The sequence below is a fragment of the Phoca vitulina genome, unplaced genomic scaffold (genome assembly GCF_004348235.1).
Source record: "Phoca vitulina isolate PV1807 unplaced genomic scaffold, GSC_HSeal_1.0 scaffold89, whole genome shotgun sequence".
Classification (NCBI taxonomy): Eukaryota; Metazoa; Chordata; class Mammalia; order Carnivora; family Phocidae; genus Phoca; species Phoca vitulina.
Genome location: NW_022589792.1, coordinates 2,985,836 through 3,001,949, shown reverse-complemented (window position 1 = coordinate 3,001,949; position 16,114 = coordinate 2,985,836). Strand labels below are relative to the sequence as shown.

General features: G+C 44.0%; 1 protein-coding gene across 7 annotated transcripts in view; it reads left to right on the top strand.

Moving 5' to 3' along the window:
• Nucleotides 1-15,368: 15,368 nt before the first annotated feature.
• CACNA1A (calcium voltage-gated channel subunit alpha1 A) overlaps nt 15,369-16,114 on the top strand; it is a 282,305-nt gene continuing 281,559 nt past the window's right edge. For 6 of the 7 annotated variants that reach the window (XM_032396091.1, XM_032396095.1, XM_032396096.1 and 3 more), the window contains exon 1: nt 15,369-15,595. The gene's annotated coding sequence lies outside the window, so the exon portion shown is untranslated. The remainder of the gene's footprint in view (nt 15,596-16,114) is intronic. The other variant, XM_032396101.1, reaches the window with a different exon arrangement.

Sequence of the window (16,114 nt, the reverse complement as noted above, 5' to 3'; positions counted from 1 at the left end):
GCCCATCAGTGTACTCCATCTACCTACCTATAGTCGTTGGCTCAGATATGGTCATGTGTTATAGACTGGCCAATCCGAGTGAGTCTCAGGACAGAGCTGGTATATAACCCTGCCTGGTTGTGGACAGGAGGCCTGAAGCTCTGGGGCAGCTGCAGCCATCTTGCGACCCTGAGGATGGATGACCAACCTTGAAACAAACACCATGGAGGGCAGAGCTGAGAGACTGGAAGAAGCAAAGCTGTTGTTGACATCCCTGCACTGGCACATCATGCCTCTCTTGGAAACCTACCCTACTTTTCATTTATTATATTTATTATGTCTGCTTGGGCTGCTATAACCAAATACCATTGATTGGGTGATTGCAACAATAGAAATTTACTTATTTTTTATGTATTTTTATTTTTAATTTTTTTTTAGTAATCTCTACACCCAACACGGGGCTCCAATTCATGATCCCAAGATCAAGAGTCACATGCTCCTCTTGACTGAGCCAGCCAGATGCCCCATGAAATTTATTTCTTACATTGCTGGAGGCTAGAAGTCCAAGATCAAGGTCCCAGTAGATTGTTTCCTTTTTTCTTCAGGGCTGTCTTCCTTGGTCATGGATGACTATATTCTCACTCTGCCCTCACAATGGTCTTCTCTCAGTGCATGCATATAGAGACAGATCTCTCTCTCTTTCTTTTCTTACAAGTCTTATTGGATTAGGGCCCCACCCTTATGATCTAATTTAACCTTTTTACCTCCTCAACGCTCTTCCACTGAATACAGTCATATCAGGGGTTAGGGCTTTAACATGTGAATTTTAGGGGGGCATAATTCAGTTTATGGCAGCTGATAATTCTCTTTAATGTTCAATTCAGCTTGAGATTTTAGTTATTCCCAACCAGAAGCCTCCTAAATAATGTAGCGGAGACTTAAGAGATTTTTAGTAAGTCTGAGCCTCATTTTCTTCATCTGGAAAATGCTTTAGACACAGGAGGTCCCTGCTGGCCTCCTACTGTTACAATGCAGAGTAAGTAAAATAATGTAGCTGTGAATATTTGGGAAAATATGATGTTCATGGAAGATATTTATGAAAATTAATATAGACAAGAAAGCTGCCAGCTGAGAGTCAGAGGTCGGCACAGCAAGGCAGGAGAAGAAAGGGGAAGTGACACTCTGTTTTCCCACAGAGACAGATAAATTGCGACATGAACACGCATACTTGGGGTATGCGTGCCTGACTCACAAACCCAAAAATAGACCTCCAGACCCTATATGGAGACAGGATAAATATAGCAATATTAGCTGTGAGTGACAAGCCCAATTAGAGGACAGAGAGATGATTTAGAAGGTCTTCGTGCAAAACATCTTGAGTAGCTATAAAAATATTTGATGTTTACAGCTCAAGTAAGGGATGAAAATTCAGAGGAGGTAGTTCATGATCTGCCTGTGTATCAGCTCGGTCACGAGTACTGTCAGTCCCTGGTCCCTCTCCTCTTGTTCACAATCATCACACCCTGGTCCAACTTCCAACAGTCAGCACCTGCTTTCATTTGCCTGGGGACTTTCTTTGGCCTTTGGGGTGCACACTGTAATCTACACAGTTAGGCGGGAAAGGCCAGGGAAAGGCCTTCAATGAATGGCTGTCAACCAGTGGTTGGTAGGAGGGGGTGGATAAATACCCCAGCTCTCTCACCCCTCAGCTGGGCAATACTGAGGTCTGTATTCTCTGCTGCCTCTCAGAGGTCCCCAGTGGGATTGATTTCCAGTTGCCCAACATAGGAACTTGCTTTCAACACACTCTGCACTCTCTACCTTCCTTCCCTGCCTCATTTGCCATTCCCCTCCTGATTCTCCTGGAACCACCTCTAAAAAAGAACAACTTTTGGGGTGCTTGGCTGGCTCAGTCAGAATAGCATGCAACTCTTGATCTTGGGGTCCTGAGTTTGAGCCCCATGTTGGGTGTAGAGATTACTTAAATAAATAAAACTTAAAAAAAATTAAAATGAACAACTTTCACTGAACAGTGTCTAAGAGTTTGTCTTTGAGGGAGTCCAAACTAAGGCACACACCCCGCTGCATCATGCCTATATTTTTGCCAAGAATAGTAAGTCCCTCCGATTTTCTGTAGTGTTTCACACTGTTCAACAACCTGCTTTCACATACAATGGGATATTATTCAGCAATAAAAAAGAATAAAATACTGATGGACACAACAACGGGGATGAATCTCAAATGCATTATGCTGAGTGAAAGAAGACAGATTCAAATGACCACATACTGTATACTTCCGTTTATAGGACGTCCTGGGGATGGAAAAACCATAGGGACAGAAAACAGATTGATGATTGCTAGGGGCTGGGGGTGCAAGAAGAGGTTAATTACAAAGGGTCATAAAGGAGCCATTTAGGGGGATGGAACTGTTCTGTATCTTGATCTTGGCGATGGCTCCATGACTATGGACACTTGTCAAAACTTATAAGACTGTACATAATAAAGGTTGAATTTGGCTATAGATAAATTATACCTCAATAAAAAAATTATATATATATATATACCTCCTTTAAGAACAGAGCATTCACCATCATTGTCTTATTCGGTTGTCATGACAACCCTGCAGCAATCAGGCCTGCTTACTCATTTTTTCAGCCAACTGTTTCGAGAGGTGCCTGCACTTTGCAACTCTGCTTCCTCCTCTCTGTTCACTCCAAACCTTGCCTCCCAACCCACCATTCCTCTCAAATTGTTCTTGCCAAGGTCACTGGTGACTTCATCTTTTGCTCAAGCCCATGGCTAATTTTCAGCCCTAACTTCCTTGATCATTTTTACCACTTGGCACTGTAGATAACTCCCACCTTGGAACTCGGCCAGCCCATGGCTTTCGAGATGCTGCTCCATCCCGCTCACCTTGGCTGTCCTTGGTGGCTTTGTTTTCTCCTTCTTCCCCATTTGCCTGCCTTTCCTCTACTCTTATTTCTTCCCAAACTCCCTAGGGGAGCTCATCCAGCCTTTTGGCACCAACTATCACTCATGATTTCCGAACCTGTTTTTTATCTTAGCTCCTTACTTCCTGTTCTCTTGGATTTCCAGTATAATGCTCAGAAGCTGCTTTTGCAGCCTGCAGAAATGAGATTAAATCAGGGAAGCTTTTTTCTAAAGTTTCCAAAACAAAACGTATAGCTCAGTGCTACTGTGATAGGTTTCAGCCCACTTACTTAACTTCACATTAAAAAAAAAAAAATCTATTCACCAGTTGACAGACACGTGGTTGTTTCCATATCTTGGCTATCATGAATAATGCTGCAATGGACGTAGGAGCACAGATATCTCTTCAAGATCCAAATTTCCTTTCCTTTGGATATATACCCAGAAGCAGGATTGCTGGATCATATGGTGGTTCTATTTTTAATTTTTTGAGAAAACTCCATGCTATTTTCCATAATAATATGGAACTTTTCTACCAATTTATATTTCTACCAACAGTGTGTAAGCTCTTTTCTCTACATCCTTGCTAACACTTGGTATCCCTTGTCTTTTTGATAATAGCGATGGCTCATAATCTTGACCTCCCATGGCTAAAGACACATTGAGGTTCTACTGGCTTCTGATGGCTTCATGATGACTGGTCCAAGTTCCTCTGATCTTGCATTATTTCCCCTTTACCATCATAATTATCCACCAGCATTTTGCTTAGACTAACTTTAGTTAATTTCTGTTACATACTTCCAAAAATCCCAAATAGATATAAGCATGTGTGTTTAGATTTTAAAATAATATTTAATATTTAATTATTATCTTGCTCTCCCCAAAGTTTATACCTAGCCCACACTGGATGTTATTATATATATATTTTAATGTGCAGGGAAGAGACAAACTTCCTTGTGATCCTCCTGGGCTGGTAAACAAGATTTTCCTGGTATCCACTCCCTAGGGTGTGATCCTACAAACATCCCAGATCTCTATAAGGAATGTCAATTCCTATTCACCATCCACTCACCAGGGACATGAGGCCTCGTCCCTCATCCCACAGGGTCAGTAAAATGCCCCACTCCTATGCTATACAAGTTTTTTGTGCTGCCATCTTGCATGCCTACCCCCTGGTTCTTGGCTATCTCTTCTCTGACTCCTGGGCAACCCTTTATTTCTTTAGAGCTCATTCATGCATGTGTATGTGTATGACATCATTAACCATTAAGACAATGCAAATGAAAACCCCAAAGAAATATGACCATACCCCCCAACTAGAATGGCTACTATCAAAAAGACAGGCAGTACCGTGTGTGGGTGAGGCTGGAGAAACATGCCCACTGCTCATGGAAAACAGTCTGGTAGCTTCTTCTGGAGTTAAATTTACACTCACCAGATGACCCGGCAATTCCACTCTTGGGTATTTACCCAGGATAAATGAAAACATATGTCCACACAAAGGCTTATATGTGAATGTTCATAGCAGTTTTATTCATAATAGCCAAACACCGGCAGCAAGCCAAATGTCTATCAACAGGTGAGTGGACAAACTGTGGGTCTGGCCATAAAACAGAGCACAATAAAATGGAACAGATACTGATAAACAGACCAATATGGATGAGTCTCAAAAGCATTATGTTGAGTCAAAGCAGTGAGACACAAAAGAGGACATATTGTATGTGTCCATTTAGATAAAATTATTGAATAGTTGAGTTTAAGCCATAGTGACAGAAAACAGACCAGTGGTTGTCTGGGGACAGGAATGGGAGCATTGACTGCAAACGGGCAGCAGGGAACTTCTGGAGTGATGTTAATATTCCCAATCTTGATGGTGTTGATGGTTACATGGTATATACGTTAGTCAAAACTCATCAAACTGGACACTTAAGATAGGTACATTGCGTCATAGGTAATTTGTACCTCAAGGAAGTCGATTACAATATGTTGTGCATTATTGAGCTTCCTTACTTGATATAACGAGAGGCTTTCCTCCACATCCTGTCCAACCTTTGGACTCCACCTAGAAGCCTTCAGTATGTCTTTTGCTAACCCAGAATTTCTTTCTTTATTTTTTTTTCTTGAGATTTTATTTATTTATTTGACAGAGAGAGAGAGCACAAGTGGGGGAGCGGCAGGCTGAGGGAGAGAAAGAAGCAGACTCCCTGCTGAACAGGGAGCCTGGTGCGGGGCTCGATCCCAGGACCTTGGAATCATGACCTGAGCTGAAGGCAGACGCTTAACCGACTGAGCCACCCAGGGGCCCCACCCCATTTGAGATTCTTAACCTATTTTATAAAGAGGAAACTGAGATTCAGATTAAGTAACACTTGTGGGTTGAATTGTGTCTCCCCCGTCTTAGTCTGTTGGGGGTGCTATCACAGAATATACAGATTGCCACAGACATTTATTGCCCACAGTTCTGGAGACTGCGAAGTCCAAGATCAACGTGTCGGTAGATTCAGTGTGCAGTGAAGGCCGGCTTCCTGGTCCATAGATGGCTGCCTTCTTGCTGTGGTCTCATGTGGCAGAAGGGCCAAGGGAGCTCTCTCTCTCTCTGAGGTCTTCTTTATAGGGGCATTAATCCCATTCATGAGGGCCCTCCTTCAGGACTTCATCACCCCCCAAAAGTCCCATCTTCTAATACCATCCCCTTGAGGGTGAGGCTTTCAGTAAATGAATTTTGGGGACATACATTCATTCTATAGCACCCCCCAAATTCATATATATTGAAGTCCTAACTCTCAGTACCTTAGAATGTGACCTTATTTGGAAATGGGGTCACTGTAGATGTAATTAGTTAAAATGAGGTGATTAGGGTGGGCCCTAATCCAATATGACCAATGTCCTAATAAAAAACAGGAAGTTTTAGAGAGGACACCATGTGAACATGAAGGCTGCCATCTGCAGGCTAAGGTGAGAGGCCTGGAGCATACTTCTCCGGCACAGCCCTCGGAAGGAACCAAGCCAGCTGACACCTTGATTTGGACTTTTAGCCTCCAACACGGTGAGCAAATACATTTTTGTTGGTTAAGCCATCCAGTTTGTGGTATTGAGTTCTGGCTGCCCTAGCAAATGAAAACAGCAGCTTAGAAATCATGGAAGTAGGAGGTGGCAGAGCAGAGGTCTGCACACAGCGAGGCTCAATGTCAGAGTTTGAACATGTCGCTGTGTGCCCTTCCTTGGTTTTAATGATTGGCTCATTCAGGCAAGGAATGAAGACATTTTATCTCACATTTTTGTCTCTTGCTTTCCTCTGTCCTGATTGCCCTTCCCTCTCTGTTACCTGCCACTGGACTCTGCCCAGGATAGATAAGCAGCAAGTCTCTCTTCTGGGCAGATGGCAGAGGCATTCACTGTGCTGATGGTGGATGGTGTTATATGTCCCATCATTGCTGTGTGTGCAGCTTCAGCTGTTGGGCTGAGAGAGACCTCTGCCACCCTGGAGGGCATTATAAGTTTGACCAGCTGTCTGCTCTTTTGACCGAGAGAAATATGATCAGGAGAACATAGTGTAGTAATGGCCCTTCTCTCTCAGGAGGGCTGGCTGAAAACCAGATGTCATGATGGATGTACATGTGTAGGGGGAACAGGCCCTAAGATTTATTGGGGGTTCCTTGGAGAATCTAATTTTCCCTTTTGTATCTGTTTCCTTTGGTGGTTGGAGAAGAAAAAAAAATCAGGTCAAGCAGATTGCTGAGAAAAATGACCCAAATCACAGGGATTCAGAAAGTGACTGATGATGAACTGGCAATTGAGAGTTGGTTAAAGAAGAAAGAGACGATGATGATGATAATGGTAGCAGAAGTTAACATATAATGCATGCTTGCTGTGTTCCGGTCCCATGTTACATTCTCAATCTGCATTTTTAAAAGATTTTATTTATTTATTTGAGAGAGAGAAAGAGCATGAGTGGGGGGAGGAGCAGAGGGAGAGGGACAAGCAGACTCCACGCTGAGCACAGGGCCTGATGTGGGGCTTGATTCCAGGACCCTGAGATCATGACCTGAGCCGAAATCAAGGGTTGGCTGCCCAACGGACTGAGCCATCCAGACGCCCCCTCAATCTGCATTTTTGATTTAATCTTTACCATAACTTCTCATGGTAGGCACTATTATCATCCACAGTTTATTGCAGAGTCCACCAAGGACCAAAGAGATAAGTTAGCCCGCGTACTAGCATGAGGCAGAATGAGGATTCAAATTAGCATTTGGAGGACTGCAGATGCCATGCTCAGAATTTTGCCGCCCCCATTGTTTCTGCAGATATATCTGTATTTCAATATTTGATTCAGATACATATGGTCATAGTATATATAGGGCATATTGGCACTGAAACAAAAGTTTAGTATCCACAAAGAATGGTACAGAAACATTGAACAGGACAAAAAGTCAAAATATTCACTTCAAACACAGGTTTTAGGGGGTAGATATTAAGTAGAATAATTATGGACACTATGTGTCATAATAGTGAGCACATAGGTTAAGCTGCTGTAACAAAGACAGCCAAAATACAATGGCTCATGCTAGACAGAAATTTCTTTTTCCATGGCGCCTGGGTGGCTCAGTTGGTTAAGTGTCTGCTTCAGCTCAGGTCATGATCCTGGGGTGCTGGGATTGAGCCCGGCATTAGGCTTCCTGCTCAGCAGGGAGTCTGCTTTTACCTCTCCCTCTGTCTCTCCCCGCTGGCTTGTGCTCTCTCTCTCTCTCTCAAATAAATAAATAAATAAAATCTTAAAAAAAAAAAGAAATTTCTTTTTCTAGCCATCAAGAAAAAAGAAATCTTACCATTTGCAATGACATTGATGGAACTAGAGGGTATTATGCTCAGCGAAATAAGTCAGTCAGCGAAAGGCTATATGATTTCACTCATATGTGGAATTTAAGAAACAAAACAGAGGATCATAGGAGAAGGGAGGGAAAAATAAAATAAGATGAAATCAGAGAGGGAAGCAAACCATAAGAGATTCTTAACTCTAGGAAACAAACTGAGGGCTGCTGGAGGGGAGGTGGGTGGGGGGATGGGGTAACTGGGTGATGGGCATTAAGGAGGGCACTTGATGTAATGAGTACTGGGTGTTATATGCAGCTGATGAATTGCTAAACTCTACTTCTGAAACTAATAATATACTATATGTTAATTGAATTTAAATAAAAAAAAGAAACTTCTTTTTCATGTAATAGCTTGGAGGTAAGTAGATGTCTTGGATAAGTAGATGGTTCTGCTCCTTTGAGATCATCCAAGACCCAGCTTCCTTCCATCTTGTGGTTCTGTCTCACCCAGGTTCTGTCTCTCCTCATGTGCATGGTTAAAGCTGGTCACCATTATTTCCATAATATAGCTCAGGGGAATATGGAAAGAGAGAAAGTTCAGGACCAGTGGATTCTCTTTAAGTAGGTGACCTGGTAGTTACATACATCACTTCTGCTCATGTTTCATTGGTGAGAACTTAGCCATACCTAGCTGCAAGGAATGCTGGGAAATGCTGTCCTTTGCCATGTGCCCAGCTAAAACTGTTTTACTCTGGTAGGTGGGGAAAATGGAATTTGAGAGACAACTAGTTGTCTGCCTCAACTGTTCAGATGGGGAATAATCTCTTGGTTATTCCCCAGTGGCCAAAAAAGTTGTATATATTCAGGGGTATATATGGACATGTATATGGATATATGTAGGGCTAATCTATAGGGCTGGTCTACTGGAGGATGAAATACCACATGGAGCAGAGATGAGTTGTCCCAGCTAAGCACCCCAGAATAACCAGCCTGCCAACAAGACATGAATGGGCTACATCATCCAGCCCAGCTATTCTGGAGCCTCAAATGAAACATGAGTGAGAGGTGGGAGAAAGTTCAGGCACCCTCTCAAGCTTCAACAACCTTGATGTCAGGAGACTAGCTTGAGGAAATGGGACTTTTCAACATTCAGGTGTTCTGCTTTCTTTTTATTCTTTGGTTTTGACATGACTCTCGAGTGTTCTTGGCTGAAGTCCAGATTGAATGGGCTCTCATAGTGGTTTTGAATTATACAAATAGGACTTTGGAGTCTAACATCCCATCTAACCTCAATGAGCTTCTCTCCTCCCACTTTCTCAAGTCCTGAGTAAGAAATATATTAAAAAAAAAAAAAAAAGGAGGTACAATGTTGACTGATTTTTGTCTTCTTTGAAGAGGCAAACTCTTTCTTGTAATCTGAGTCCAGAAGTTCCCTTGAGATAGATTTTGGGGGTACTTGGATATTCAGCATAACCACATGTGTCTGGCCCATAATAAGAACCAACTAGATGTTTAGTTGGTGGGATGGGTCAGAAATAGATATACTGGAGAGAGGGAGAGAGAGAGAGAGAGAGAGAGAGAAAAGAGAACCAGGTAGAGGTGAAAGGAAGCCCAAGTAGCCATTTTTGTTTTTGGACAAGGACTTATGAAAGCTCTTGATACAGGAAGTTTGACAATTCTAGGCTCAGAGCCATGCACTCACATACTCACACTCACATGCTCACACTTTCCTGGAGGTGGGTAAAAGATGGGGCAAGGGATACTGACTGGCCATCATGTGTTGGTTGTATTGGTTGTATGGGTTGTGCACTGCACAAATCTAGGGGCTACCCTAGCAGTATACAGCAGACCTGGTATGATGCCAATCTCTTTCTTTCCTGTCTCTGATTTCAGTTGCCTCATATCCTGGAATGGAGATCTCAAAACAGTGGTTATGGAGTAACCGGTTGGAGTAGCTCATGATCATCTTGTGAGTGATACATTATTGCCATGCTGAATATTTGGTTATTTCCTACTTCCAGGCTGTATGGATGCAAATAGCCACACATTATTTGCACATTTTCCCATCACTAAGTGGAGCCCATTTCCTCATGCCCATGAAGGAATGGGTTGGGTCATGTGGCATGCTTTGAACAATAGTATATGGCAAAAATGATGGCATGAGAGTTTCAACTCTAGGCCTCAAGAAGACTTGCAGCTTCTGTTCTTGCTTTCTTACAACTCTTCTGCCACCATGTAAACAACTGGGCTAGTCTACTGGTGGATGAGATACCACATGGAGCAGAGATGAGTTTTCCCAGCTAAGAACCCAACCACTAGACATGTCAACCTCTAGGCATGAATGAGAACATAATAGATCACCCAGCCCCAGCCAAACTACCAGGAGACTATAGAGATCAGCTGACCTGGCCACAATCAGATGAACCACTGAGTTAATCTAAAAAAATTGAGACAAATAATAAATCTTTTATTGTTCTAAACCACTAATTATGGGATGTTTGTTACACAGCAAAAGCTAACTGATACATGGACATGGAGGAAGATTACTCTTGTCTATGCTCTTAAAGTTGAGTGTGATTGTCTGATTTGCTTTGGCCAATGACAAATGAGCAGAAGTGATAGGAGTCATTTCTATGAGGGATCACTTAAGAGTCAGGGCACAATTCTCCATCTCCCTCTTCATTGCCAAGGTAACCAACATTGTTCTAGATGGTGGGAGCGTCAACAGTCTGGGAACTTGAATGACAACGATGTGGAACAGAATATAATGTGCAGGATATTTTACATGAGTGAAAATGCACTTCTACCATTTTGGCCACTGAGATTTTGGAGATGCTTGTTATCGCAGCATAACATAGCCTGTCCTGATTAATACTACTCAGTCCAAAAGCCTGAGATATCCTCTGTCCCATATGAGCTGCAGTTTGCATGGATCCTGGTCCTGGAGGGAGCTTTACACCATCTTTTCTTTCCTCTCAGAAATTACAGGTTCTTCATTCCCATCATCCCTCAGAAATACACTTTATCTTCACTTAGCAAAACTCTTTTTTTCTTGCCTTAAGGAGGAAGGAGAGGAAACTTTTTTTGTTATTTAAAGAGACATAGAGCAAAGGAAATTTGCTCATTCACTTGTTCATTTGACATTTTAGAAGAGCTCATTTTATTCATCCATTTACTCACTTCTTTATTCATTCAGCAAATATTTATTGAGCACACACTATATGCTACAAACAGTTGTGGGTGTTGGAAGTGCAGCTGTGAATGAAACAAAGCTCCTGTCTCATGGAGCTTGCATTCATGCATAATCAGAAAGCTATATAATACAATATCAAGTAGTGTTAGATGCATGAAAGAAAGGACAACAGAGGAAAGCAGGGTAAGGGGTAGAGAGTGACTGGGGATGTTTTTCAGATAGCGTAAATAGAAATGGCTTCTCTGAATGAGTGACATTTCAGCAGAGACCTGAACAAAGTGACGAAGTGAGCTGGGGGACTATCTGAGGGAAGGGAATTCTAGGCAGAGGGAACAGCAAGTGTGAAGTCCCTGAGGCCTAGTTTTGTCACTCAAAGTTCAGTGGGGAGAGAAGGGAGAAGTGCATTTAGTGAACATCTCCCATCTCCCAGAAACGTTATTAGGTGAACTTGCCACACTTAAAATCACTGTAGCAGAGACTGCTGAGTGTTCACCAAAATCCACATGTCCTGGTCTTCCTTGCTGTTGGGGGCAGCCAATCCAGTGGGAGGTAAGTGAAGGACCATTTTGTGTACTTCTACTGGACCAGTGGACCATTGTCCTCCCAGTTCCTTGACTGGATCAGATTGCCTTCTGAAATGCTTCTCTTCAGGCATCATTTTTGTGAGAAGAATTAGAAAACTAATTGGAATTATGGAGAAGGTGCCCAGACTTTGGCTACTGGGCTGACTTCATTTTCTTTTTACTTTGAATTCAGTTTGGTTCTGCTTGCATTTCACAGTTTGTGTGCTTCTTCCCTGGGTCAGTGACTCAGTAGATGGTCACAGTTACGGTTGCATTATAAACACCCCAGAGCTCAGTAGTTTAAAGCAATGGTTATATATCCCCTTACACCTGTGAGTCAGCCAGAGTTGGCTACTCTGGAGAAGACTCAGCTGGATGACTCTGCTCCATATGTCTCTCATCCTCCTCCTGGGACATTTGTTGTCATGGCCAGAATAGAAGTGCTAAAGGGCAGGTGGGAGCACTTGAGGCCTCTTAAGACCCAGGCTTGCAACTGGCTCAATGCTGCTTCTGCCCACAAGCCACTGATCGAAGCAAGTCCAAAGCCAAGGGTTGGGAAGGTACACACCACCCACAATGAGAACATGGCAAAGATAGGAATACAGGAGTGAGTGAATAATGGGGGTCAATTGTTCCATCTATTAATGGTCACCAACTCTTGCAAAAGACACAAGAGTTTAAAAGATGGTTGACTCACGGCGCCTGGGTGGCTCAGTCGTTAAGCGTCTGCCTTCGGCTCAGGTCATGATCCCAGGGTCCTGGGATCGAGCCCCACATCGGGCTCCCTGCTCTGCGGGAAGCCTGCTTCTCCCTCTCCCACTCTCCCTGCTTGTGTTCCTGCTCTCGCTGTGTCTCTCTGTCAAATAAATAAATAAAATCTTTAAAAAAAAAAAAAAAAATAAAAAAAAAAATAAATAAAAGATGGTTGACTCAGGATGGTCTCATTCGCATGAGGGAAAAAGCAGAACTTTTTGACATTTTCAAAGGACTTTAAAGGAAACCAGGATGGCTATTTATGTTCATCATGATGTGACTCATACAAGTTGTATAATTTAAAAATAGGAAAAGTCAATGCTAATTACACAGACTTATAGCTTTCGGCATAACAATAATAATATCTTACATTGCACAGCACTTTAGAGTACGCAGTGCACTTAAATATTGGATGTCTCAGTACATACTCAAAACAAACCCCCACAGTATTATTCTCCTAGTTTTGAACAGGAGGCAATTGAATCTTCCGTGACTTGCCCAAGGCCACACAGCTTACCAGTGCCAGAGCCTGGAATTAAGAAAAGCACTTGATATGTGGCAGAAGCTAAGGAATTTCCATACATCAGAGGTTAGCAAACTACAGCCCAGGGGCCAAATTCAGTCTGTAACCAGTCTTTATAAATAAAGTTTTATTAGTACACAGCCATGCCCATTTATTTACACATGTGGTGCTTCTATAGGCGGAACTGAGGTATGTCACAGGGGCCATCCGATTGACAAAGCCTAACATATTTATCTGGCCCTTTATAGAGAAAGTGTGCCATCTCTTGACATACACAATCTCACTTTTTAATTTAATGTTTTAATCTGTACTATACTCACATGTTTCAAAATCCTTTAAATATAAAAAGGTAAGCAGAGAAAGTCACCTCCATCCTTGTCCTCTCAGGAAGGGTCCCCACCCCCACGAGAGCCCCTGTGATTTGTTCTCAGGCCTTTTTCCAGAGATGGTTTTAGCATGCACAGAAGCAAAAATTCTTCTTTTCACTTTTCAAAGGGATTTCGTGTAATTCTCACAAAATCCCCAGAAGGTAAGACGGATTAGCCCCGTTTTACTGATGAGGAGACTGAGGCTTGTCTGAGGTGGTGGGCTGGCAGGGTGGAGTGGGGCCCGTTTGTTGTCCCAGACCATGGGACCCCAGGGCTTGTGATTTCACTTTGCAGGCCAGGGGCTCACCTGAACTGGGGGCTGCACTCACCCACAGGGGAGCCCCCCACCTCCTTCGGGTGGTCCCAACCACCACCACGTGATGCTTTCTCCCTATTCCACCCCACCCCCATCTCTTTAAAAGTGAAAATGTCAAGCATACAGAAGGCAGGGAGAAGAGAATGAAAAATACAATAGGCTCCCTGTCCCCATCAGCAGCTTCCTCAGCATCATTCTGCTTTTTGTGTTTATCTTTCCCTCCCTTTTTTGTTGGAGTTTTTTGGAAATTCCTATCACAGAAAATTAACCATTTTAAAGTGAACAACCCTGCGGAGTTTAGTACACTGCTAATGCCATGCAATCACCCCCCTCTGTCTAGTTACAGAACACTTTCATTCCCCTCCCAAAAGACACCTTGCATTCATGACAGTCACTCCCCATCCCCCGCTCCCCTTGCTCCTGGCAACCAGAGATTTACTTACCACCTCTATGGATTTGTCTGTTCTGGATGTTTTATATAAATGGGATCAAATACTCTGAGACCTTTTGGTGTCTGGCTTCTTTCACTGAGCATCGTGTTTTCAAGGTTCATCTGTGTTGTAGCATGTGTCAGCCCCTCAATCATTTTTCTTTTCTTTTCTTTTTTTTTTTTACAGCTGAATAATATTCCATTGTATGGATGAACCACATTGTCTTCATCCATTTGTCCCTTGATGGAAGTTCTGGTTGTTTCCTGGAAACAACCTCTCATCTCTCCCATAAATACTTCAGTATGAATCTCTAACAAATAAGGACCTAAAAACCCAACACGATAAAAATACTATTAACAGACCTTTAAAAACGAACACTAATTCCTTAGGATTCCCTAAGACCCAGACTGAATTCCATTCTCCCTGTCTAAACCACACCACTTTCTTAGATATAGGTGGTGATCATTTCACAGTGTATACAAATATCGAATCATTATGTTGCCCACCTGAAACTGATACAATGTTCTATGTCAATTAGACCTCAATTAAAAAACAACAACAGTGCCGATTTCCCCAGGAAGATAGATATCCCGACTTTGACTCCACCTTAGGAAAAATGTGGGGTCCCTCTGTGCCCCCAGAAACCTCTTAGAGGAAAAATATAACCCTCACTAGGAGGCCCTCTTTAAATAGAATCGCGGGAGGGTTGCCTCAGTTGTTAGAACCTAAGTCTTTGCCTGTGGCAGACAAACCCGGGAACTTGCAGTCAACTGCTTTTTTTGTTGTTGTTGCTTGGAAAGGCTGTTGTCCTTCTTTCTGCTTTTCTGTTCAAATAATACAACCCCTCGGGCTAAGAAGAGGTGGGGGGTGGGTAAGGGGAAGCTGTTTGGAGAATGAACAAAAACCACTCAGGGAGAGGGTTAGCAGCTGTCTTCTAATGACTGTTTTTGTGTGTGTGTGTGTGTGTGTGTGTGTGTGTGTGTGTGTGTGTGTGTGTGTGTGTGTGTGTGTGTTTGTAAGGGCATCAATAATTTAGGTTGCTATTGGCGGAGGGCAGACGGCTAAATTCTAAGCGTGTTTCCACAGCCTGCTGCCTCACGCCTGTTCTACACGCCCCCTCCGCAGACCCCCCAAGTGGAAGACGGAGAGCCCTCCTGTTACCATCTTTCCTCTGTTCCTTAGGAGAAGCCCATCCGAAGGGAGGTGGACTGGAGGATCAACAGCATCCTTCTAGAAACTAGCGTCCTGCTCCGTGCTGGGAGGTGGCCGTGCGGTGTTCAGGGGCTCGGAGAAGAGAGCAAGAAATTAATTTTCCCCTGAGGAGCAATGGGGGGGCACGTCCTTGGCTGGATCTTCCTCCCGGTGCTGGGTCCCCGTGGAGCACTTTGCCGGGAATGATCAGTTGCTGATGAGCTGTCGGTCCTCCCCTCCCTCCTCCCAGAATCAGGGAAACCTCCTCCTCCTCCTCTTTACCCCCCTGACAGCTAGCACAGCAGCCCCACTTGGTGCCTGCCTTTGTGGGGAGCCCTCAGCTCAGAACGCGGCTGCTCCTGGCGTCCCCCCTTCTTTCTCCTCTTCTCCTTTCCATTGGACGGGCGATGGGTGCGTGGGCTTCCGCTGGCTCGGCTCCCCAGGCGCTGGCACGGTGCGACCCTCAGGACAGCTGGAGGACCCGCTGCGCTGGCCACTAGCCGCCCCGCCGGAGCCCCGGAGCTCATGCGATACCGGTAAGTGAGCGTGTCTTCCAGAGCTGCGGATGCCGGGGCTGAGTCCTGCGGGGCATCTAATCCTTACTTCCTAGCTGCAACATTACCTCCGTCTGCAAAAGTGGAAACGTGATGACCTCCCTCATCCCCTTCCTAAGAATAGTATTTTGGGGGGTGGGGGAGAGACTGTTTATTTCCAGATTTTCCTTGTTTCTGTCTTAAAAAACCGCTTCCCCTTTCTGAATAGTTTCTCTGCGCGAGAGGTGGGGGGCAGACCCCTCATTTCCAGCGCGTACTTGTTTCTTAAAAATCCATTCTCTTTCGACTGCGCTTGGCCACCTTGTAGCGCCTCTGTCTTTGCCACCTGCCCTGGGCTTGTGCTATTTCCCAGTGATTAGTTTCTGATCTAAGCCAAATTGTACTTTTTATGTCCTCCGCCCCCACCCCGCCTTCACTCAAGTCTACAGGAGCGGCTCTCCGCTTTGAGACCCAGGCAGGCTGGACAAGGGACCCGGCTCGGGATCATGCGCGCCTCCCCTC